The sequence below is a fragment of the Phoxinus phoxinus genome (genome assembly GCF_949152265.1).
Source record: "Phoxinus phoxinus genome assembly, chromosome: 14".
In the NCBI taxonomy this organism is placed as follows: domain Eukaryota; kingdom Metazoa; phylum Chordata; class Actinopteri; order Cypriniformes; family Leuciscidae; genus Phoxinus; species Phoxinus phoxinus.
Window position 1 is genome coordinate 25,670,782 of NC_136889.1, and position 25,803 is coordinate 25,696,584.

The 25,803-nt window shown below is 48.9% G+C and overlaps 1 long non-coding RNA gene across 1 annotated transcript; it reads left to right on the top strand.

Annotated features, from left to right (window-relative positions):
* Positions 1–3,334: 3,334 nt before the first annotated feature.
* LOC307010597 lies at positions 3,335–23,594 on the top strand. Its single transcript, XR_013800220.1, has 3 exons — positions 3,335–3,706; positions 21,965–22,008; positions 23,042–23,594. It is a non-coding gene; the product is annotated as an uncharacterized lncRNA (long non-coding RNA).
* The last annotated feature ends 2,209 nt before the right edge of the window (positions 23,595–25,803 follow it).

The window sequence follows — 25,803 nt, forward strand, 5'->3', positions numbered from 1 at the left end:
CCAAAAGTTGTAATTCACTTTTTTTTGTCTTGCAGTTACTTCACATACATCTCATACTCCTCCATCTACTACACACTCCACAACCTTTAATCCAACGGCTCTTTTAAGAGCCATCACTTTCAAAAGCTCTCCTACTCTGTCACTCTCTTACACACACACACACACACACACACACACACACACACACACACACACACACACACTCTCTCTCTCTCTCTCTCTCTCTCTCTCTCTCTCTCTCTCTCTCTCTCATGGCACCTGGATCCACAACACGCCAGTGTAGTACTTGCTACAAAGAAATCGCCAGTGCCTCCAAAACCTGCAAACATTGTGGAATAAAGATTATTCAAAAGAAAAACCTGAATGCCCAAAAAGTAAAATTTGACGATCAGTGGGCAGCCAAATTGAAAAAAGATGGCAATTCTTGCAAAATCATGAATAGTGTGGACTTGCTTGTAAGTTTAATTTCATTTCAATATAATGAAATAAACAATTATTTTACATTATTATTATAATTATTACAACTACAATTCAGTTAACATACAATTCTTCATTTGAGTAGATAGTGGATAAGAGCATAGTTTTTAATTTGACTGTGTACTCATGCTTAAAACATTCTGTTCTTTCTTCTCAGCTTCATAAGTTGGAATTACTGGGCTTCTCACCAGTGCTCTTTATTACAACACAGAGAGGCCAGCATCGCTCTACAAAAGTTTTAGTAAAAAACGTCAACGTTCGGAGCCATCCCTCAGTACCAGTCATGCAGAGACTTTATGAGGCTGTTGTAAGAGGTATTTATAATGGTCCTTTTTCACAGACAGTGATGACGCATTTCCACAGTTATTAACATGGTAAATCTAACAATATATATTTATATGAAGAGTTTTTTTAAATAGGGGGGGGTATGGGTTGTGTCTGAGATGGTCTGATTATAATTTCACCAACAGTAATTCTGGATTGCCTTCACCAACAAGTAAATAGGAAATAAGCGAATCTCAGAGAGAAACACTAGTGGTTCACGCTTGCGCACATACTGCTTGTTTGGCGGCGCAGTGTTCTGATTAGCTTATTTCCTATTTACTTGTTGGTGGAGGCAATCCAGAATTACTGTTGGTGAAATTATAATCAGACCATCTCAGACACAACGAGGGCTTCGATTACCTCTCTCTTTTTTGACCATACGTGTGTTTGCACCCCTGTAATATTGTGTTGGTCCCCCTTTTGCTGCCAAATCAGCCATGACCCGTCGAGGCATGGACTCCACTAGACCTGTGAGACCTCCCAGCAGAACATTGCCCAAAGCATCACACTTCCTTTAGCTCAAATTGCTCAAGAAGTTAATGCAGGTTCTGATAGAAAGGTGTCAGAATACACAGTGGTGCCCATGCTGACCCCTGTCCATCACCGAAAGCGCCAACGTGATTAATCAGACCAGGCCACCTTCTTCCATTGCTCCGTCGTCCAGTTCTGATGCTCACTGTTGGCGCTTTCGGTGATGATAGTTGATAGATGATAGATACTGACCACTGCAGTCCCAGAACACCCCACAAGAGCTGCAGTTTTGGAGATGCTCTGACCCAGTTATCTCTAGCCATCACAAATATTCACTTGCTATATCCCACACACTAACAGGTGCTGTGATGAAGAGATAATCAGTATCAGTGGTCATAAAGTTATGCCTGATCGGTGTATATACTCTGTAATATTTGTAGTATTACCTTGCAATGAAATTTCAAAAAAATAGTTAACACTGCTGTGTGAGTATTTCTAATACAACGGCTGAGGGAGAGATGGCAAATTAAGACATCTTCCTCTCTTCTGACCAACATAATCAGAATATTTTTTTCCTCTTATGGAAAGTCATAGAAATGCTAACATGGATTTTTTATTTTGCTATTGGAGCAAATGGAAAAGCAATATATATATTGCTTCTGAGAACCCCATACATGTGAAAAGGTTCCATAACTACTAATTTACTCTTTGTCCAGAAGTTTGTTGTTATGATGCCATACTCAATATATTTGTATAGAGTGCATGCAGTGGCATAATTACTGGCAGTCCAGATGTTTTATTTTTTATTATTAAACAAAACATAACTTGCTGTAAAAAATAAGTATAATTTCTCATTACACATTAATTCAGGTTTATTTGTATAGCACCTTTTACAATACATATTATTTCAAATTATGTTGCAATTAGGAAATATTCTGTTATCAGCCATGGGTGATTGTGTCAAAGTAATGTATGGCAAATGGAAGGAATATTCAGCCATATTATATATTTTGTTAGCCTTCTAGTCAGAATGTGAGTCTGATACTGCTCCATAGAGCTTTGATTATGAGGCATGTCTTAACCAAACCAGGAAAAAAAAAACTCTGCACTCAATTGGAAAAGCCCGCCCTGGCAATTTGATTGGCTCGGTCTTCTGGGAGTCGAGCATAATTACTCCTCAACGGATCGAGTCCAGACCGAACTTCCCGACCAAAAATGTTGTGGGCGGGGTTTGGGCTGGCACCCAGGCTAATGTTTTGTGGTTAGTAAACATCATGTATTCAGTTAAGCCAACACCATGCTGAAGGTGCTTGAAACTATTAAATCACTGCTACGATAACAATTTTATAATGACTAACACTTTAATGATTTTCTAAAAAGAATGTTTTTTTTCCCCTGGAACAACTCAGCCTCTGCCGCCAATGACTCCTCCTGTGTGGTCGTGGACCCCGCCTCTGCCGCCAACGACTCCTCCTGTGTGGTCGTGGACCCCGCCTCTGTGGCCAACGACTCCTCCTGTGTGGTCGCGGACCCCGCATCTGTGGCCAACGACTCCTCCTGTGTGGTCGTGGACCCCGCCTCTGCCGCCAACGACTCCTCCTGTGTGGTCGCGGACCCCGCATCTGTGGCCAACGACTCCTCCTGTGTGGTCGTGGACCCCGCCTCTGCCGCCAACGACTCCTCCTGTGTGGTCGTGGACCCCGCATCTGTGGCCAACGACTCCTCCTGTGTGGTCGCGGACCCCGCATCTGTGGCCAACGACTCCTCCTGTGTGGTCGTGGACCCCGCCTCTGTGGCCAACGACTCCTCCTGTGTGGTCGTGGACCCCGCCTCTGTGGCCAACGACTCCTCCTGTGTGGTCGTGGACCCCGCCTCTGTGGCCAACGACTCCTCCTGTGTGGTCGCGGACCCCGCCTCTGTGGCCAACGACTCCTCCTGTGTGGTCGCGGACCCCGCATCTGTGGCCAACGACTCCTCCTGTGTGGCCGTGGACCCCGCCTCTGCCGCCAACGACTCCTCCTGTGTGGCCGTGGACCCCGCATCTGTGGCCAACGACTCCTCCTGTGTGGCCGTGGACCCCGCCTCTGTGGCCAAGAACTCTGCTTCTATGACCGATGACTCCTCTGCAGCCCTGAACCCGTACTGTAAAAAGTTTTGTAATATGTGTAATTGTAATAAATGTATATATAATATTTTTAATTATAAATGTAACCGTTTTTTCTAAGAATGTTTTTTCCCTAAATCTCTACAGCCAACAACTCTGCCTCTGCTGCCAACGACTCCGCCTCTGCTGCCAATGACTCCGCCTCTGCTGCCAATGACTCCGCCTCTGCTGCCAATGACTCCGCCTCTGCTGCCAACAACTCTGCCTCTGCTGCCAATGTGTTCTACATGCCAACACAAAGAAAGCGTAGACAAATACATAATGCTAATGGTAATTATTTTTCCATCTAATGCTGATAATTGTTAAATAAACTACACTCAGCCCTTTTGACAAATTATTTTTTAGATTGTTTAAAGTTGTTTCAATGTTATTTGTTAGTTTCTTTTTGTTGTTGTTTAATTCAATTGTAATTACACATGTGTATTGTTGCATTGCAGAATGCTCACACAACAGCCAGGATGTGTACCATGGAGAGGTTGTGAGGGAGAGAGTTAGGGAGGTTGGTCAGAATCAAGAAAGAAAAAAGCCACTTCATTACTACAGATTATTCCTCTTTAGAACCCTCAAAATAATTACAATATTACATTGTAATTATTAAATTATATAAAACAATATTAAATTGTAATTAGGAAAATCCCTAATTATCCATATTTTTGTATTATTGTTAGTTAGACAAGAGACAAGGTAGATGGAGTAATGTAATTTTACCACAGGACGTCTGTAATATTAATGGCCAATTCGCACGGGATCATCTTTCTCAGTAAAACTAGCAGAAGTGGGAGAGTAACTCGATTTGCGCATCGCCGTCACCCTCCTGTCGCCATGTGTGTATTACGTTGCTTCCTGATATCACGTGCGCAAAAACATATAAACAGTCCTACAGTATATTTATATATAAAATAAAATAAAAATATATAAAACAATCAAATATATATATAAATGTCCAGTCGAATAATGTATTAATTAACTTCAGATTGGATTGTGTTGGTAATAGGCACTTATCTAACGCTAAAATATGTTTCGTGCCTCTAAGTGCTTTCGATCTTCTTTCTGATCTGAATGGTGTGTGGAAAACACCTGAGTTTTGCCACAGACTTGACGTCCCAGCGTCTGGAACGCGACTGAATGCTTTATCAAGCGTCTCCATACTTGAAAAACCACGGAAAACCACTTTTAAACAGAAAATGACAGAATATTTACAGCGGGTCTATTTTTACGGGATTACTATTACCTGAGGTAATTTTTCCAGAAGGTAAAAGTCGCCGTAATCTTTACTGACATTGTCTGTAATGATCACTGAGATGGCACATTCGGACGGGACTAAAATTACAGAGAAGCTCTGTTAATTATTACTTTACCCCACCTCTCCATGTTAAGTACCTAGTCCCATCCGAAAATATAAGTAGCATAAATCAGTTCCTTTTATTTCTTATGCTGTATATGTCACAGGTCGGGGGGGTCAAGCCAGACTGCACCCACCCCTGAAACCCAGGATCACCTCGAGGAGCGTACCAGGAAAATCAGACAGACGCGAGAGTAAAAATTTACAAGGTTTATTTTGTTAAAATTAATTAAAAGTCTCAATGTTGGTTCTGTGTCTCCCAACCAGAACGGGATCGGACCGCGGACGCCGGGAAGGCGTGGAGTTCCCTTCGGCAGCTCGTGCCTGTGCGTGGCCGGTCGGGGAAAAGAGGAGTCGGCCACCCGTCCACGGAGTGGGGGAGTATCCTGGTAAGTAGAACTTGTAGCTGCTTTATTCAAGACGATGCAAGGAATATTTCATATGTCCACCTCTTTCCACAGCGACATCACATACGGCGTGGGCCAGGAGGATCCTTCAATCTGCACAGCAGAGTAAGTAGTTCAACAACAGGTATATGTTCTTGGAATGAGTGATGGGGCTTACGGCTGGAAGATGCTTCGGTCCAGACGAGGAAAGGAATAACTATGGTGTCCACCTCTCTTCACAGCGGCATCACATACGGCGCTTGGCCAGGAGGATCCTTCAATCTGCACAGCAGAGTAAGTAGTTCAACAACAGGTATATGTTCTTAGAACGAGTGAGGGGGCTTACGGCTGGAAGATGCTTCGGTCCAGACGAGGAAAGGAATAACTATGGTGTCCACCTCTCTTCACAGCGGCATCACATACGGCGCTTGGCCAGGAGGATCCTTCAATCTGCACAGCAGAGTAAGTAGTTCAACAACAGGTATATGTTCTTGGAATGAGTGATGGGGCTTACGGCTGGAAGATGCTTCGGTCCAGACGAGGAAAGGAATAACTATGGCGTCCACCTCTCTTCACAGCGGCATCACATACGGCGCTTGTCTAGGAGGATCCTTCAATCTGCACAGCAGAGTAAGTAGTTCAACAACAGGTATATGTTCTTAGAACGAGTGAGGGGGCTTACGGCTGGAAGATGCTTCGGTCCAGACGAGGAAAGGAATAACGTCTCGGTTACGGATGTAACCCTCGTTCCCTGAGTAGGGAACGGAGACGTTACGTCGAAATGACGACGAATGGGGTTCGCTTAGAAGCCTATCCTCTCCGAATATTAATAAAACGAGCCAATGGCAAGCAAATGCCATGGGTCTGCTGAATTTGCATAGCGTAACTCCGCCCCACAGTGTGGGTATATAAGGAAGTGAGCCGGCAACATGCAGATATGTTTCTTCGCTGAAGGAGCCAAGCTGAACTCAGGCTGTTCCAGCGGTACAGCGGAAGTGGCAGGAAGACGTAACGTCTCCGTTCCCTACTCAGGGAACGAGGGTTACATCCGTAACCGAGACGTTCCCTTTCGTTGTCACTTCGAGTTACGTCGAAATGACGACGAATGGGGTTCCCAGTCCAATCACGCCACCTCGGCTGTCTTCCAGTGCCCTGCGTAAGTCTGAGCTCCCTGTCGTGAGACTAGCACGGACGAAGGACTCCTACTTAACACAGGAATACCAAGGTACACTGGGAAGCATATCACAGTGGAAATATGCAATCAGTGCCCGCCCGAAGGGGGGGGACTTAAGAAAACACATATGACCCGGAGGGGGGAGCATACGGAGAACACTGGGGTGTCCAGCCCGTAGGGTGGAGTATTTCAACCCCAGGGGTGGCAGACTGGCTTGCCAAGGGAAAGACACATGCTCGAAGGAGGCTTACAGTGGAAATACACACGTGGGGGTCGCCCAGCGGGGGAACCATGCACATGGTGGCACCTAGCCAACGCGAAAGCTGCCGGAGGCATAACTCTGGCGTTGACGTCAACAGCGCTGGAGGAACTCAGGGCTTATCAGGCTCACCTGAGGAGAATATCGCACGTATCCAGTCCGTGGAGTGGAATGGCGAGCAAGCGAAGACACCTGAGCGGGTCCTAGCACCGGCTGGTTGAAGCGAGTACTCGGGAGGACACTGGCTCCACTCGGAGATTGTAGAATCTGGCGAATGTGTTGGGTGTCGCCCAGCCTGCAGCTCTGCAGATGTCTGTTAGCGAGGCGCCATGCGCTAGAGCCCAAGAGGAGGCCACACTCCGGGTGGAGTGGGCCGTCACACCAAGGGGGCACGGTCGACCTTGCTGCTGGTAAGCCAAAGCAATGGCGTCCACTATCCAGTGAGACAACCTTTGCTTGGAGAGAGCCCTTCCCTTCAGCTTCCCACCATAACAGACAAAGAGCTGGTCTGAGGTCCTGAAACATTGCGTTCTGTCTACGTAAGCACGGAGGGCGCGTACTGGACAGAGCAATGCCAAGGCTGGGTCTGCCTCCTCCAGGGGCAGCGCTTGCAGGTTCACCACCTGGTCCCGGAAGGGAGTGGTGGGAACCTTGGGCACATATCCAGGCCGGGGTCTCAGGATCACGTGAGAAAAGGCCGGCCCGAATTCCAGGCACGCTTCGTCTACAGAAAATGCGTGCAGGTCCCCTACCCTCTTGATGGAGGCCAAAGCAACCAGGAGCGCTGTCTTAACGGACAGGAACTTAAGCTCCACTGATTGCAGAGGCTCAAAGGGAGCACTCTGCAGGGCAGTTAGTACCACTGAGAGGTCCCAAGAGGGCACGAGAGGAGGGCGAGGAGGCTGTAGTCTCCTCGCTCCTCTCAGGAACCTGATGACCAGGTCGTGCTTTCCCACGGACTTACCATCAACTGCATCGTGATGTGCGGCGATAGCGGCAACATATACTTTCAGGGTGGAGGGAGACAGCCTTCGCTCCAACCCATCCTGCAGGAAGGAAAGCACGACACTGATCGGGCATGATCTGGGGTCTTCTGAGTGAGAAGAGCACCAAGAGACGAAGAGGTTCCACTTCAACGCGTAGGCATGTCTAGTGGACGACGCTCTAGCGGAAGTGATGGTAGCCACCACCGCTGGTGGTAGGGTACTCAAACCTGCCTCGTCCCGTCCAGGAGCCACACGTGGAGGTTCCAGAGATCGGGACGAGGGTGCCAAAGGGTGCCCCGTCCCTGAGAAAGGAGGTCCTTCCTCAGAGGAATTGGCCAGGGAGGTGCTGTCGCGAGGAGTACAAGTTCGGAGAACCAGGTTCGGGTGGGCCAGTGCGGCGCAACCAATATGACCTGCTCCTCGTCCTCCCTGATCTTGCACAGGGTCTGTGCAAGAAGGCTCACTGGGGGAAACGCATACTTGCGGAGGCCCCGGGGCCAGCTGTGCGCCAGAGCGTCCGTGCCGAGCGTGCCCTCGGTCAGGGAGTAAAACTGGGCGCAGTGGGACGAGTCGTGGGAGGCAAACAGGTCTACCTGTGCGTCCCCGAACTGATCCCAAATCAGCTGGACCGCCTGGGGATGGAGTCTCCATTCTCCCGGAAGAGGCTGAAGCCGTGAGAGCTCGTCGGCCGCACAGTTCAGGTCTCCCGGAATATAAATGGCTCGAAGCGACCTCAGATGCTTCTGACTCCATAAGAGGAGGTGGCGGGCGAGTTGCGACATACGGCGGGAGCGTAGACCACCCTGTCGGTTGATGTACGCTACTGTCGCGGTATTGTCTGAGCGGACTAGTACGTGCTGGTTCTTGAGCAGCGCCCGGAAGCGGTGCAGAGCGAGACGTACTGCCAGCAACTCGAGGCAATTGACATGCCATAGGCGGTGGGGTCCTGTCCAGGAGCCCGCGGCAGCATGTCCATTGCACATGGCACCCCAGCCCGTGGAGGAGGCATCCGTTGACACAACAACATGCCTGGAAACTCGTTCTAAGGGCACTCCGGCCCGTAGAAAGCTGAGGTTCGTCCACGGGGAGAAGGTCTGACGGCAGGTCGGAGTAACTGGTACTCGGAGCTTGCCCTGGTGCCATGCCCACCTCGGGACTCGATCGTGAAGCCAGTGCTGAAGCGGTCTCATATGAAGTAATCCGAGCGGCGTTACCGCGGCTGCAGATGCCATATGCCCCAGGAGCCTCTGAAAAAGTTTCAGTGGAACCGCACTCTTGCCCTCGATTTGTCTCAGGCAAGTCAGCAGTGACTGCGCACGCTCGCTCGTAAGCTGCGCGCACATGGCGACCGAGTCGATTTCCATACCGAGAAAAGAGATCCTCTGCACGGGGCAAAGTTTGCTCTTCTCCCAGTTGACCCGAAGGCCCAGACGAGCTAGGTGCCGGAGCACTAGGTCCCTGTGTTCGCAAACCTGGTCCCGAGAGTGAGCTAGGATTAGCCAGTCGTCGAGATAATTCAGGATGCGAACCCCGTGTTGCCGTAGCGGCACAAGGGCTGCCTCGACGACCTTCGTGAAGACGCGAGGAGACAGGGCCAGCCCGAATGGGAGAACCGCGTACTGGTATGCCTGCCCCTCGAAAGCAAACCGTAGGAACGGTCTGTGTCGAGGAAGAATGGAGACATGAAAGTAGGCGTCCTTCAGGTCGATCGCTGCAAACCAATCCTGTGGCTGCACACATTCGAAAATGCGCTTGGCCGTGAGCATCTTGAACGGAAGCCTGTGAAGGGAACGGTTCAAGACGCGCAGATCCAGGATTGGCCGTAACCCACCGGTTTTCTTGGGGACAATGAAGTAGGGGCTGTAGAAGCCGGACCTCATTGCGGCTGGAGGGACGGTCTCGATCGCACCCTTCGCCAGCAGGGTGGCGACCTCCGCTCTCATGACAGGGGCATTGCCACCGACCATAGTGAAGCGGACTCCCCTGAAGCGGGGAGGAGACCGCGCGAACTGAATCGCATAGCCGAGCCTGATGGTCCGCGCGAGCCAGCGGGACAGGTTGGGAAGCTCTAACCAGGCTCCCAAGGACTGTGCCAGCGGGGTCATGCGGACGACAGACGTCCCCGCGGGGGTGCAGCGAAGCGGAATGACCGGCCCGGACGTGGGTGGCATAGCGGCCCGGTGTGGGGGCACGGTCATTAGCCGCGTCCTGCCAGAGGAGGCCAGGGAAGGACCAGCGTTCCACGGGGGCGTGCTCTGGCAGGGGTCTGGCGACAGAAGGGGATGAGAGCGGCGGGGCCCGTGGGCGGCGCGCACTGTCATTCCCTTCTGGGGGCTCAGAGATGGGGATATCAGTTCTTTCTTTAACCACATTAGGGTGCTGCCCACCCGTGGGTGAGCAGCGGGGAGTGGAGAACAAAAGATTCTCCCCCGGCCCTCCACCGGGGGAAGGAATGGTCCTGCTACCATCTCCTGCGAAGAACTGGTCGCCATCTCTGAGCAGCCCGTCTCAGGAGCGCCGCTTGGCCTGGCGTTTAGCGGGGCGCGGGGCTGGAGAGGGCTGAGGCGCCTGCCTGCGGCGTCCTCCACGACGCGGCCCGGGTGAAGGCTGCTGCTGGGGCCGTGCGGGAGGGGCGGGAGCCGCGGGAGGGCGCCCTCGGCGGCGAGCAGGCTGAGGCGTCTGAACCGACGGCTGGGTGGAGGCAGCAGCGGGCCGTCGGGGCAGAATGTGTTTAATAGCCTCAGTCTGCTTCTGGGCGGTTGAAAACTGTTGGGCAAAATCTTCAACCGCTCCGCCGAAGAGGCCAGCCTGGGATATGGGGGCGTCAAGCAGACGAGTCCGCTCAGCGTCCCTCATATCGGCCAGGTTGAGCCAGAGGTGTCTCTCCTGGACCACACTAGTGGACATCACCTGGCCCAGGGAGCGTGCGGTCACTTTCGTCGCCCGGAGAGCGAGGTCAGTGGCGGCACGCAGCTCATTGAAGAGCCCTGGGTCAGTCCTCCCCTCGTGCATGTCCCTGAGCATCTGGGCCTGGTAGACCTGCAGAGTGGCCATGGCATGCAAAGAGGCGGCTGCCTGCCCCGCAGCTCTATAGGTCTTCGCCACCAGGGTCGACGAAAACCTACAGGCCTTGGAGGGGTGCTTAGGATCACCACGGGAAGAAGCACTCTGTGGACACAGTTGCATCGCAACAGAGCGTTCAACCATAGGTACCCCAGTGTACCCGTAAACAGCCGCCTGATCGAGAGGAGGAAAGGCGGAGGAGGTCGCCGAGCGATCACGGGAAGACAAGGGTGCCTTCCAGGACCTCGAGACCTCCTCATGCACATCCGGGAAGAAAGGCATTGGGGTTGGACGCCGACGTGAATCGGCGGCCGCGCCCAAAAACCAATCGTCCAGACGCGAGCGCTCGGGGCAGGGTGGCGGATTGCACTCTAACCCGATGCTCGCGGCTGCCCGGGAAAGCATGGCCGTCAGCTCGGGATCAGGATCGGGCAATGCTGACGCGCCCGGAGGCGGCAGCACAGCCGACCCCTCATCTCCCGAGGACTCCTGCCCACCTTGTGATGCTGTGATCGACATAGCATCGTCATTAGGAGCGCCAGACGGCGCGCTCGGTCCGCCGCCGACCGTTGGCCGGGACTGATCGAGCGCATCATCTGGTCGGCTCGCGGGTTGCGGCACTTGAGAGGGGGATGTGGCCCGAGGACGAATCGTCGGTTGTTGTTGCCACACCGTCACCCTCAGGTCACCCTGGCCACCAGCCGAAGTACCAGCTCTATTTGCACTAGAGCTGGTAGATCGGGGTGTGGATGAGGGGACTCTCACTCTTTCGAGATCACTGAGTCTCGACCGTAGTGTCGCGATGGTCATGTTTCCGCAATGAAAACATGAGTCATCCACAAGCGCTGCTTTGGCGTGCTCTAAGCCCAAACACGCAAAACAGCGATTGTGCCCATCTAAATCAGACAGCCAGTGACCACAACCAGAAGGGCACGGGCGATGCATCTTTAAAAAGACGTGCCACGCGCTTTGCTCTTTTAGAGAGAAGGAGAAATCCCCGCAGATGCTGAAGCGACCAGGGAGAGAACACACACACACTGGCAGATCACTGCTCAGATCGCAGGGAATGTGCACTCGCTGGAACTCGCTGTCACACCAACACCTGGAGGGAAGCTCGTCTCGAAGAGGAATAAAGAGATGATACTCAGGATGGCTTGTGGAGTGAAGGATTAACTTGGCTCCGAAAGCGAAAACATATCTGCATGTTGCCGGCTCACTTCCTTATATACCCACACTGTGGGGCGGAGTTACGCTATGCAAATTCAGCAGACCCATGGCATTTGCTTGCCATTGGCTCGTTTTATTAATATTCGGAGAGGATAGGCTTCTAAGCGAACCCCATTCGTCGTCATTTCGACGTAACTCGAAGTGACAACGAAAGGGAACTATGGTGTCCACCTCTCTTCACAGCGACATCACATACGGCGCTTGGCCAGGAGGATCCTTCAATCTGCACAGCAGAGTAAGTTAACACATGTACACACAATCGTCCAGCAGGTAAGGAGAATCTTCACACTGAACGCCTGGGTTGTTTTTGTTACGGTGACAGTGGTGGGCTTTCGAAATGGTGAGCATACGGCATTAACTCTGTATATATTCCCCACACCCTGTAACTTCACTTCAAGCAATTTCTTGTGTAAACACACCACTTCAGACACTGCATATCCACTCGTAGTGAAAATAGAGCCAGCACTCACCCAACGATCGCTCCTTCCACTGACAGGCTGGATCGAGTCCCACCCAATAGCGAAAGAGCGAGAATACCTCCTCACTGACCCGGGGACCAAGCGTTTCCTTGCCCACACTCGGAGGAGAAGACGAGAGTTCAACGGATCCCTTAATCCATACACTCTCCGGTGACACAACCCTCGTGATCAATCCACTTCACAACGTTATATCAATCTCAGTGCAGGTACATGCATTCAATCAAATTCCACGATCATATTACTTATCTTCTCTCAGATGATAATGGCGCGGCTTGGTCTGCACTTGGTCCTCGTAACTCACTCTCTTTCCGTCCTCAGTATCTCCACTCGATCGCTGTTATATCTGCCGCACAGCCGAACGGCCAAACCCCACAATAATCCTCAGATACCTTCGCACGCCAGCCCAAACGTCAAAAGGGATCCACTTCTCTCAGGGGAACACAGTCAAAGGAGAGGACAACCAGGAAGAACGACCGGGAGAACGAACAACCCGTGGGAATCACCCCGTGAGAATCACCAACTTCCTGGTCTCTGAACTTCCTTTTTATATGGTTCCTCCGCCTTCATAATCCTCGCGCAGATCCCGGCGTTTAATCCTCCGCACCAGATGTCAATCCGTCATTAGCGTTGTTATGGTGACATAACGCGCAACCCGGAAGTGGGCCGGTGTTACCGTAACACCGGTCCGGCCGGAACATAATTCCCGCGGGAACTTAGTTCCGCTTCCTTTTCGTCACCCCGTGACACCCCCCTGCCAAACCGTTCTAGTCCCTAGAACGCCTTGCAGTCGCCCATTCTCCATAGCGTGCCGGGGGCTGGCCTCGGTTCTCCCTCTGGGACCGTCGTGGTGGCGAAACAGGGTCGATGTCCACAGGCATATCCATCGGGTCTCTGGGGGCCATTTCTGCGGGGACATTCACCCGTTCTCCTGGGATCACGGCCCATCCTGCTATCCACGGGGCTACAGCTTCAGGCTCCGTTGGTGCCTCCTCTACGGGGCTGGGATAGTTCGGACAGGGGCGGATCATGTTCCGATGGACCACTCTAGCAGGCCCGGCTTTTCCTTCGGGCCGAATCGTATAAACTGGCTGTCCAGGCCGCTGCTGGCCCTCGACCACATATGGTGTAGTCTCCCATCGGTCACTGAGCTTCCCCTTTCCCTGTCGCCGGTTGTCCCTTATCAGAACCCTTTCTCCTGGAAGGAGGGGGGCCTCTCGAGCCGTCCGGTCATAGAGCCTCTTGTTTTTCTTCCCAGCCGCTCGGATCCGTCTCGAGACTTGCTCGTATGCAAAATGGAGGCGTTGGTGGTGGCGCCCTACCCACTCGGTTACGTTCCCCTCCTCCTCGGTTGCTGCCGTCCCCAGCAATAAGTCGGTGGGCATCCGCACATGCCTGCCAAACATCAAATAAGTGGGGGCGTAGCCCGTGGTACTGTGCGTGCTGTTATTGTATGCCTGAATCAGATTTGGTAACGCACTCACCCAGTCGCTCTGATGTTCTTGATCTAGCGTGCCGAGCAAGTTCAATAGGGTCTGATTGAACCGCTCGCATCCGCCATTTCCCTGGGGGTGGTAAGTAGTGGTATGGGTCTTGGTGCAGCCATACAATTTACACAGCTCTCTGATCACCCGAGACTCGAAGTTCGGCCCTTGGTCTGAGTGTAGAAACTCGGGGCAACCGAACGGCTGGAAGACAGCTCTCCACAGAGCAGTGGCGGTGGTGTTTGCCGTCTGGTCCAAGGTAGGAATGGCCCAGGAGTACTTGGTGAACAGGTCGGTAATGACAAGGATGTTCTGGTAGCGGTCCGCCGGCCGACCCAAGGTCAAGAAGTCCATTGCGACTATGTGGAGAGGGGCCTTTGCCTGGATGGGGACCATCGGTGCTCGTGCTTCCTTCCTGGCTTTGAACAGGGTGCAACGAGGACAGGCCTGCACGAAGATACGTGCCGTTGCCTCTAGGTTGGGCCAATAGAAGTGTCGCCTCAAGAGAGATACCGTTTTCTCGTGCCCTTGATGGCCCAGTTGATCATGGTACGCTGCCAAGAGCTCTTGTACCTGGCCTTCGGGGACAACGATCTGTCGGAGTTCCTCGTCCAGCCCCGGATCTCGGACAGACCTGCATAGTACTCCCTCCTTCACCTGTAGTCTGGCCCATTGTCCCAACAGCTTCCTTCCTGCTCCCCCTTGGGCCCGTTGTTCGGCCAACGTCGGTTTTCGCCCCCGTTCCAGCCATCGCATCAAGCCACTGATCTCCCTGTCGGCCTGCTGTCGCTCCTTCCAGCGGCAGGGGTCCCATCCCCAACTCACAGGCATCGCCTCACGTTGAGTCCCCGGCGCCTCCACAATGCCCACCATATACTCCTCTCCCTCGGGATCTGGCATGGGTTCCGGTGGGTCCCTCGGACCGTGAGCTTCCGGGAGTCGGGACAGGGCATCAGCGTTGGTGTTCTCCCGACCTGGCCGGTACCGGAGCTGGTATTTGTAGTTGGCCAACTGGGCCACCCAACGCTGTTCTACTGCCCCCAACTTCGCCGTCTGTAGGTGTACTAATGGGTTGTTGTCGGTTACTACCGTCACCTGGGCACCCCACAGATAATCTTTAACCTGTTAGCCTTCAGCGCCATTTTTGAAAAATCCCCAGAAATTGCATTCTGAACCTAAAACAGATTCAGTTAATTGACCCTTTGTCCTAAAAGCACAAGCATGATCTCATTTGAAAGCTGACACCTGGCACTTTATTGGAAATGTAGAATGAATTATTGTCATAATGAAAAAAAAATTATGAATAGCTTCAAAGTTGTGTAAGTTATTAGAAATTTATTTTTATGAAACATCTTCATGAAAATTAAATTGAAGTTGGCCCGTCAGCACTCTAGAAATGCACTCCAGCTAAAGCCACATGTCTGACCATGTTATATTTAAAATTTGAAGGTGATAAGTCTAAAACTCTGTATTTTGTTAAATGTTTTTCAAGATCATCTCAAATGACTTTATTTTGAATTGACTCTAAAATGCAAACTTGTGTTTATTGTCATCTATTAGCATCTATTCAGTCTATTGTCTCTATTTTTTTGTGGTGCAAACGAGCCCCATTCAGTGTCAGTCTCTCCTGCACTCATTCACACCTCTCCAGCCGGCTTATGGCCATAAATATGCTTTTCCCTTGTCTCCATTATAATGGCTAACGATCTGGCTATTCACGCCGTTTCACCCCCTAATTTCTTTCATAGTTCTCACCTTTCACATTTATAACTGTATCAAATGCCTTTCTTAAATAAATAAATATTTCAGTAAGCATTCCGATTTAGAAAAAAATCATAAAAAATAACAGCTAGATGGCAGGTGCAACTAGAGAGCTAGCTAGCATGTTAGCTTAGCACACCATCAATACACGACAATTTATGAGATTAAAACCGTTTTTGTGCTCCAAACTTACTTTAAAGCGCAAGTCGAGTGTTTTAAATAATCTTCTATGAGCTTATTTGGCTTCAGAAAAGAAAATCAGACAGAAAATAAATGAGTTTATGTTATTCTGCACTATTGTAAAGTCTATATAGATTAGCATTACATTATACATATAATATATTATTATAAAAATACCTGACATGGCTCGAAGAACACAGGTAAATCAAATATCATTGCAATCATGTTTATTGTCTTCAAAACATCTTTATCTGCATGTTACAACGATCTCTGAAAGCTAGCTGTGTTTATGTAAGTGACGTCCTGGAAGGTCACATGGTATGGCTCTTCTTCATGTGCAGTGCATCCGTATATGGATTATTCTGTGTATCTCTGGCGCCCTCAGTCTTCTGTATGGTTTGAAAACACAGTACATCAGAGTATCCAGCGCGCATATGATTACATGGACGCATTTTGATATAAATTCAATAAATATTATTCCTGTCTATAGAAATCTGATGTAAACCTATGAGAATATATCAATATTTCTCCAAATCTGCACATTTTTGAGCCAAAATCCCTGAGGAACGTTGTTTTGTCACGCGTTCTCATGACAACACCACCGGAGTTTTTTTTATGAATGGACGCGCTGATGCTCATAATTCACATTAAAGGTATCGACTCATTTTTTCATTACATAAATCCTGACACAAATTAAGACATAACTGTCACTATAAGTTTCTCAGAATACAATAGTGGTCAAATACTGAAACGTGAGACTTATATATTTTTAATGATGTATAGTTTGTCAAGGTAATAACATTAAATCTGATAGTAACTTTGAACTATTTAAAAAAAAAAACGCTTCAGAGCGTCCTCGCTCTGGTGAAGGCTAACAGGTTAAACTTCTCGCTGAGTGCCCATTTCAGCGCCAGCAGTTCCAGCTTGAAGGAGCTGTAGTTGGCGTCATTCCTCTCGGCTGGATGAAGGCTCCGGCTTGCGTAGGCTACGACCCGCTCTACGCCGTCTTGTTGCTGGGCCAACACGGCCCCTAAGCCCAGGTTGCTGGCGTCCGTGTACAGGACAAAGGGCTTGGAAAAGTCGGCATACGCCAGAATCGGTGCCTGTAGCAACTCTTGTTTCAGTCGCTGGAACGCAGCCTCACACTCGGGGCTCCACAGGATAGACGGTGATCCACGACCTCGGGGGCGTCCTGTCCCAGCCAGCAACTGATTTAGGGGCTTTGCGATCTTGGAGAAGTCCTTGATAAAGCGACGGTAGTACCCCACGAAGCCCAGGAATGACCGGACCTGCTTCACCATCTGCGGGGCAGCCCACTCTCGCACCGCCGACACCTTCTCCGGGTCGACCGAAACTCCCGCCGCACCCACACAATGTCCCAAGAATTTGACTTCCCGCCGTAACAGATGACATTTGTCCGGCTGGAGCTTCAGCCCATATTTCTCCATGGCCCTGAAGACCTGCTCCAGGTGTTGTAAGTGGGAGTCGAAATCTGGGGAATAGACAATCACATCGTCCAGGTATACCAAAGCGGACTCCATCAGCTGGCCTCCCAGGCACCGCTGCATCAGCCTCTGGAAGGTGGCAGGAGCGTTGCAGAGGCCGAAAGGCATCCGGTCCCATTCAAAGAGACCGAACGGGGTGGTAAAGGCGGTCTTCTCCCGGTCCGCCTCGTCCACTTGCACCTGCCAGTAGCCACTTGCCAAGTCCAGCGTAGAGTACCATGCCGAGCGTGTCAAGCCAGCCAGGGAGTCCTCGATCCGGGGTAGGGGGAACGCGTCCTTCTTAGTGACCAGGTTCAGCTTACGGTAGTCAATGCAGAACCTCCATGCGCCCGTCTTCTTTTGCACCAACACGATGGGAGCTGCCCACGGGCTGCTGCTCTCTCTGACCACCCCTCGATCGAGCATACCCTGTAGCAGTGTGCGGACCTCTGTATACAGGGTAGGTGGAACGGGTCGATACCTTTCTCTACTGGGCTCTGCCTCTCCGGTGGGGATCCGATGTTGCACGACGTTGGTGCAGCCGTAGTCCTCTTCGTGTGCCGAGAAGACATGTTGCCACTTGCTCAGCAGATCCCGCAGCTTCCTGGCCTGTGCAGGTCCCAGCTCCTCCCCTTGCAGGGAATTTCCCTTCAAGTGGCCGGGCACCTCCTCTCCTAGACTCTGGGGCGACGAGCTCGCTTGGGTAAGGGCCACTTCCACCACCGCAGGGTGTACTTGGCGAAAGCTCACATCCTTGTCCTCCCGCACCTGATGGGGTTCTACCGGCGTCACCTTGACCAGCCGCTGGTGTTTGTATAAGTGCACGACATGGGGCGTCCCGTTCCGAACTCTCACCGGGATCCGTCCTCTTCGTGCCACGGCCAAACCTCTGGCGACTTCTACCTGCTGGCCATCCCAGTGGGGCTCCACCAGCACCCATTCTTCCGGTCCCACGTCCCGCTGGGGGACTCGTACCCACACTAGGGCCTCGCTGTTCGCTGGCACGGACAGGGCATACCGGCACGCTACCCGACCAGTCCCTTCGCGGCCTTGCCGGGCCCGGGACATCTGGATCCGTCGGCAGTCAGCGGCGACACGTTCCCATTCCTGTCGTTCGGCCGGCGAGACCCCTCGATCGGGCTTTGCCCGAAACAATTCTTCCCAACATGCAGATAATACATTCATACCTAGTAGGGCCCGGTGACTCCCCAAGCAGTGGTCCTGTACGATGATCACTCCTTTCTGGGGCACGATAACTCCGTGGATCTCCAAGTCCGTCAGCCTGTAGCCAATGTAGGGGATGTCCAGACCGTTTGCTCCTTTCAGGGAGAGCCAGGGAGCCTCCGTCCCATGCATCCTCTGGTTTCCGAACAGCTCTTGCGACAGGCTTTCCGCGAATAGGGTCACCTGGGATCCGGTGTCGATGAGACAGGGCACCTTCACACCGCACACCTGTACCTCCACCACTGGGCTATGCCCAACCAGCCTGTCCTTGGAGCCTGCTCCGACGGGTGGGTCATCTAAGGGGGTCCCGACCACACGACCCACTGTGGCCGGTCGACCTAAAAACCCCCCTCCGAACCTCTTCGAGGGCCACACTGTCGGCTGTAATGGCCTGGTTGGCCACAGCGGTTGCAGATAGGTCGTCCTTGCTCGTCCCATTCGAACTGGGGCCGGTTGGGCCGATTAAGTCGCCTCCCTGAGTCCCTGTTCCCGTCCGAGTACGCCCGGTCCCGCGAGATGGGCCTCACCTCTTGCCTGGTAGCCCCGGGACGCAGCTCGTCCACGAGCGTCTTAGTTAGCTCTGCCATCTGCTCCCGGACATCCTTTAGGAGTTCGAGCTTCAGGGCCTGTTTCCACTCTGCCATGTCGGGGACAGCCACTGCGGAGCTACTTACGGCCGCACACACAGGGGGCTCTCTCACCTCAACCTGATCGATCTCCAATGCCACCGCTTCTTTCTTTAGGTCTTCAAAGGTAAGTTCAGGGTCCCTTCTGAATTGTACTCTAAGGCCCTGGCGTACTGGGCCTTCCCTTAGCCCCAGCAGGAATTGGTCCCTCAACAGGGTCTCACCCTCTCCGAGACCATGGTCTGGGCGTCCCTGCAGCCTGGTAACTTGCTCCCGTAGTTGGAGGGCGAAAGCTCTGACGGATTGGCGGGGGCCCTGCTTGCTGCTGAAGAACTGAGCCCGGAGAACCGCAGTTGGAGTGGCGTCACCATATCTTTCCGTCAGGAATCTGAACACAGACTGGGCGGTGGCTCGGACAGCTTCGGGGGCGGCTTGGACTTCCCGCCGTGCTTCCCCTTCAAGGGAGTTGAGGGCAAACTGTAGCTGTTGGGTCGCACTTAGTCCCTGTAGCCCGGCCAGATACTCGATCTGGGCCCGCCATTCGGAAAGGCGCACCTCTGACTCGCTTCCTCCATATTTCTGGACCCAGGGGTTTCCCATGAACACTGGCATAACTCGGGGTGGGGCCCCTAGTGCCTCGTCGTCGGCCATCCGAGAATCCCTGGTCGCTCAACCCGAGGTGAAACCCTGCCGACTTACGCCAAAATCTGTCACAGGTCGGGGGGGTCAAGCCAGACTGCACCCACCCCTGAAACCCAGGATCACCTCGAGGAGCGTACCAGGAAAATCAGACAGACGCGAGAGTAAAAATTTACAAGGTTTATTTTGTTAAAATTAATTAAAAGTCTCAATGTTGGTTCTGTGTCTCCCAACCAGAACGGGATCGGACCGCGGACGCCGGGAAGGCGTGGAGTTCCCTTCGGCAGCTCGTGCCTGTGCGTGGCCGGTCGGGGAAAAGAGGAGTCGGCCACCCGTCCACGGAGTGGGGGAGTATCCTGGTAAGTAGAACTTGTAGCTGCTTTAGTCAAGACGATGCAAGGAATATTTCATATGTCCACCTCTTTCCACAGCGACATCACATACGGCGTGGGCCAGGAGGATCCTTCAATCTGCACAGCAGAGTAAGTAGTTCAACAACAGGTATATGTTCTTGGAATGAGTGATGGGGCTTACGGCTGGAAGATGCTTCGGTCCAGACGAGGAAAGGAATAACTATGGTTTCCACCTCTCTTCACAGCGGCATCACATACGGCGCTTGGCCAGGAGGATCCTTCAATCTGCACAGCAGAGTAAGTAGTTCAACAACAGGTATATGTTCTTAGAACGAGTGAGGGGGCTTACGGCTGGAAGATGCTTCGGTCCAGACGAGGAAAGGAATAACTATGGTGTCCACCTCTCTTCACAGCGGCATCACATACGGCGCTTGGCCAGGAGGATCCTTCAATCTGCACAGCAGAGTAAGTAGTTCAACAACAGGTATATGTTCTTGGAATGAGTGATGGGGCTTACGGCTGGAAGATGCTTCGGTCCAGACGAGGAAAGGAATAACTATGGCGTCCACCTCTCTTCACAGCGGCATCACATACGGCGCTTGTCTAGGAGGATCCTTCAATCTGCACAGCAGAGTAAGTAGTTCAACAACAGGTATATGTTCTTAGAACGAGTGAGGGGGCTTACGGCTGGAAGATGCTTCGGTCCAGACGAGGAAAGGAATAACTATGGTGTCCACCTCTCTTCACAGCGACATCACATACGGCGCTTGGCCAGGAGGATCCTTCAATCTGCACAGCAGAGTAAGTTAACACATGTACACACAATCGTCCAGCAGGTAAGGAGAATCTTCACACTGAACGCCTGGGTTGTTTTTGTTACGGTGACAGTGGTGGGCTTTCGAAATGGTGAGCATACGGCATTAACTCTGTATATATTCCCCACACCCTGTAACTTCACTTCAAGCAATTTCTTGTGTAAACACACCACTTCAGACACTGCATATCCACTCGTAGTGAAAATAGAGCCAGCACTCACCCAACGATCGCTCCTTCCACTGACAGGCTGGATCGAGTCCCACCCAATAGCGAAAGAGCGAGAATACCTCCTCACTGACCCGGGGACCAAGCGTTTCCTTGCCCACACTCGGAGGAGAAGACGAGAGTTCAACGGATCCCTTAATCCATACACTCTCCGGTGACACAACCCTCGTGATCAATCCACTTCACAACGTTATATCAATCTCAGTGCAGGTACATGCATTCAATCAAATTCCACGATCATATTACTTATCTTCTCTCAGATGATAATGGCGCGGCTTGGTCTGCACTTGGTCCTCGTAACTCACTCTCTTTCCGTCCTCAGTATCTCCACTCGATCGCTGTTATATCTGCCGCACAGCCGAACGGCCAAACCCCACAATAATCCTCAGATACCTTCGCACGCCAGCCCAAACGTCAAAAGGGATCCACTTCTCTCAGGGGAACACAGTCAAAGGAGAGGACAACCAGGAAGAACGACCGGGAGAACGAACAACCCGTGGGAATCACCCCGTGAGAATCACCAACTTCCTGGTCTCTGAACTTCCTTTTTATATGGTTCCTCCGCCTTCATAATCCTCGCGCAGATCCCGGCGTTTAATCCTCCGCACCAGATGTCAATCCGTCATTAGCGTTGTTATGGTGACATAACGCGCAACCCGGAAGTGGGCCGGTGTTACCGTAACACCGGTCCGGCCGGAACATAATTCCCGCGGGAACTTAGTTCCGCTTCCTTTTCGTCACCCCGTGACATATACCCTGAAAAGGGCTTCAATTTGATTATATAACAGATGTTGATAAATTTTTGTCTATCTGTTCTTTAAAGGGAAGAAAAGAATTTCTTTTCCGATGGCAGCCTTGCACATCCTGGTCAGTATACACATATATATTTAGTATCTTCATTTAATAATTAAAAACCTTATTATTCACCTAAGCAACTACCCTTCCATGATCCTTAGGGTAATTTTGACCTAGATGTTTATCACTTTCTCTCTTTCAAAAAAATTAATGTTTTGTAAATGATGAGAAGTAGTCCCTCTTAACACTGATTTTTTTATGGTTCCTAAATGTATTTTGGTATTCAAAATATACTGATGGAGTATTGAAATAACACATAATTAGTGCTTCTGCAACTTGCACAACATCTTCGCATCACATGAGATTGCAAACCATCATGCTGACACAGAGTTTTGTATATTGTTTATTATTATTTTTATATTTATATTTAATAATATTAATTGTGACTTTTATCCAATGTGAAGGAACTACTTTCATTGCATTAATCAGTGGAAACACACATTGAACTACTTAAAAATCATAACATGTTATTAAATATAAAACTAGCCTACTACAAACTCCGTGTCAGCATACTGTAGCCTTTTGCTTGCGATGTCTTGTGCATCATACTTGCAAGCAACGCTTGGCAAGTCGCAGCAGCACTAATTATGTGCCTGGCAACATATTCCTTCTTCTAATGACCAGCAAGTTGTGATTTACGACAATATTTTCTTAAAGTGTAAACACATTGGCACTCACTTGTGCTGAACTTCGTAGTTGAGTTTTCATAATTGATTCTGCTATTTTCCTGTTAATCACTATCAAGCTGCTTTGACACAATCTGTATTGTATAAAGTCGTGATACACACATAAAGGTGACTTGACTTGCCAGTGCCGTACCATCTCCCATTTGCCTGAGAGAATTCATGCTGTAGAGAACATGGAGCAGTTTGACCAATTTTTTTCATTATAAAAAACAAAGCAAAAACAAGGTGTCTTTTCTTTTGTCATTGTTACTTTCCAAATAGGAAATTAAATGGTCAAAGCATACACAAACTGTGTGGACACACCTTTTGGCAAAGGTGATTTCATAATATCACTTCTGTCTGTATTTTTTTCTCCATAGTGGCAAGAAATGGAGGAGTACCTGGGTGTCCGAGGAAGCTATGCAGTAGTTACTGTTGCACTACTGTTTGTTTAAATTCATATTCAAATATGGCAAAAGAAATAAACAAAGTACAGTACTTAGCATATGTGACCATTATTATTTAGCATGCTAAAGAGGAATAAAAACACATCTTTTGGAAATTGATCTTAATGCCGTAATTAAAAAAATTAGGAAAACTCCAACCAATAAAGCTCCCTTGGCCTCTGGAATTAAAATAGCCCGACATCATCACATACCCTTCACCATACCTAGAGATTGGCATGGTTTTATTTCAGTTCGTACCAGCCTAATAGCTGGTTTGATTTGCATTGAGATATGATCTTATGTAAAGTACCCAATGCCAATCTCTTGGTATGGTGAATCAATTTTCAAAAGATGATTTTTATTTCTCTTTTTAGTCAACTTTAACATGGGTGTGTTCACTTATGCTATGCACTGTGTACTAATTGTGATTCTATTTGGTTAGCATTATTTAATCAATGTGTGTATCATAGTGTATCTACAATAAAGTTCTGTTAAGTGTATGTAAGTGTGGTGAATCTTTTTTTTCCTTGATTGATTTAAAAAATAATAAATAAATATATATATATATATATATTTATTTATTATTTTTTAAATAATAAATACGTTTAAATATATATAAACGTTTACCATGATTTTTTTTTACTTGGGACAATAATGCACCAACATTTTATAACAAACATGCTGTGGCAAATACAGTAAATATGATAAATTTCAGTTACATGAAGGGAAGACTGAAAGGTGCTTAAAATGACACTTTTGGCACAACTTGAATGATCAACATGGATCCTATACAATCAAGAGCATGCATATTACTGATGTCCAGCACTTGAGGAAGAGCATGAAGATGGAGAGGTATTTTTGTAAATCAGTTCAAATTGCTGAATTTTACACAGTTATTGAAATTAATTTAGCCGAATAATGGAACATTGTTAGAGCTGCTTTACAGCAGAATTTGAATTAGTCTCATATTTGAACAGCAGTATTGTTATTAGTTTATTACTGCAAGAGTGATAAATTCTATATCTATATTGATTTTTACAAAATAAAAATTGGGTTAGAAATTCCCTCTTACATTCTCATGATTTAAGGTAGCAGGTGTCTGTCCCACACACCACAAATGTTATCCTGTTCAATCTTTTATCCTCAGGTTGACCCCACTCTGGGTTGGGGCCGTTCTGTTCCCTATGACCACTATAACTTAGAATAACTAATAATCTCTAGTGCCCCAATAACCTGCTGCACAGTAGTAACCAGGCAAATAAATAGGTTCCAGACAATGCCTTTGACATGCTTTAATTCATGACCAGGGGTATCTCAGACAAATAAAAGAGAGAATAAAACTCACGGCATGTATTTATGTATGTAAAACATATCAGATAGAAATGTTAATTCTGCAAAGTTAAAGGAATGTTAGTTTTGATTTTTTAATAACAATCAGATGGTCTCAAAATACACATCAAAAACTGAAACATAAGCAATGTAACAATAGAAAAATGGGGGAAATATAAAATTGTTCAATATAAATGTGATTTAACAGTTTCTTGTACACGATGAGTACAATACATCTATGTCGGTTTTAGTGCTCTTCTATCCCTGGGGGCCCAGTAGCGCCCCATGGAAGAGACAAAAAAAATCACTTTTTAACTGGTTGTAAATCAAAGTCTGATTAGAGTATTTAAACGAAATTTGGCAGGTCAACTACTTATACTATGCTTACTAAATAATGTTGGACACAGTTGCCAGACATATATGGAAAGGTTGTATAAATGTGTTTTAAAAAGTGTGCACAGTAAAATACTAAATTTCAGCATACATCTCATATTATGTCACAGAGGTTTGTCCAATTAACATAATTATGTAAATAAGTTCTTCATAAAGGATATAGTTTATTTAATTGAATCCCTATTTTTTTTAAACTACCTTACCCATAAGCCTCTGTCATTCTACCACTAGAACGGGAAAACATTGCGCAGAGATTTGTAGTTCTTTGAAGTGTGTGGTTAGGCTTAGGGTTAGGATCTCGGTAAAGGGATCATTTCCTTAAACATAACAACGCATTATTGTTAACTGACCATATTATTGACGTAATAATAACAGCAACCCGTACTTTGCAGCACGAAGCGCTTTTTAAAAGTGGTTTAAAGACAATCCAACAAGAAAGAGTCATGCCGGTACTGGGCAACCAATGACAACCCAGTTTAACTGTGACGCCACACTTCCTTATCCATATATGGTCATTTTTGACAGGATCTACCGGCTTTATATGAACTTATAGGTTTCTGGTTTCTATAACATATAGAATTATATAAATGTATAACACATATAAATGTATATATATGGTAACACTTTACAATAAGGTTCATTATTTAATGTATTAACTAACATTTACTAAACATGAGCAATACATTTGTTACTGTATTTGTTCATCTTTGTTAACGTTAGTTAATAGAAATAGAGCTGTTCATTGTTTGTTCATGTTAGTTCACAGTGCATTAACTAATGTTAACAAGATTTTAATAAAGTATTAATAAATGTTAAAATTAACACGAACAAAGATTAATAAATGCTTTACACGTGCAGTTCATTATTAGTTCATGTCAACTGATGTAGTTAACTAACAAACCTTATTTGAGTGTTACCAAATATATATATATATATATATATATATATATATATATATATATATATATATATAT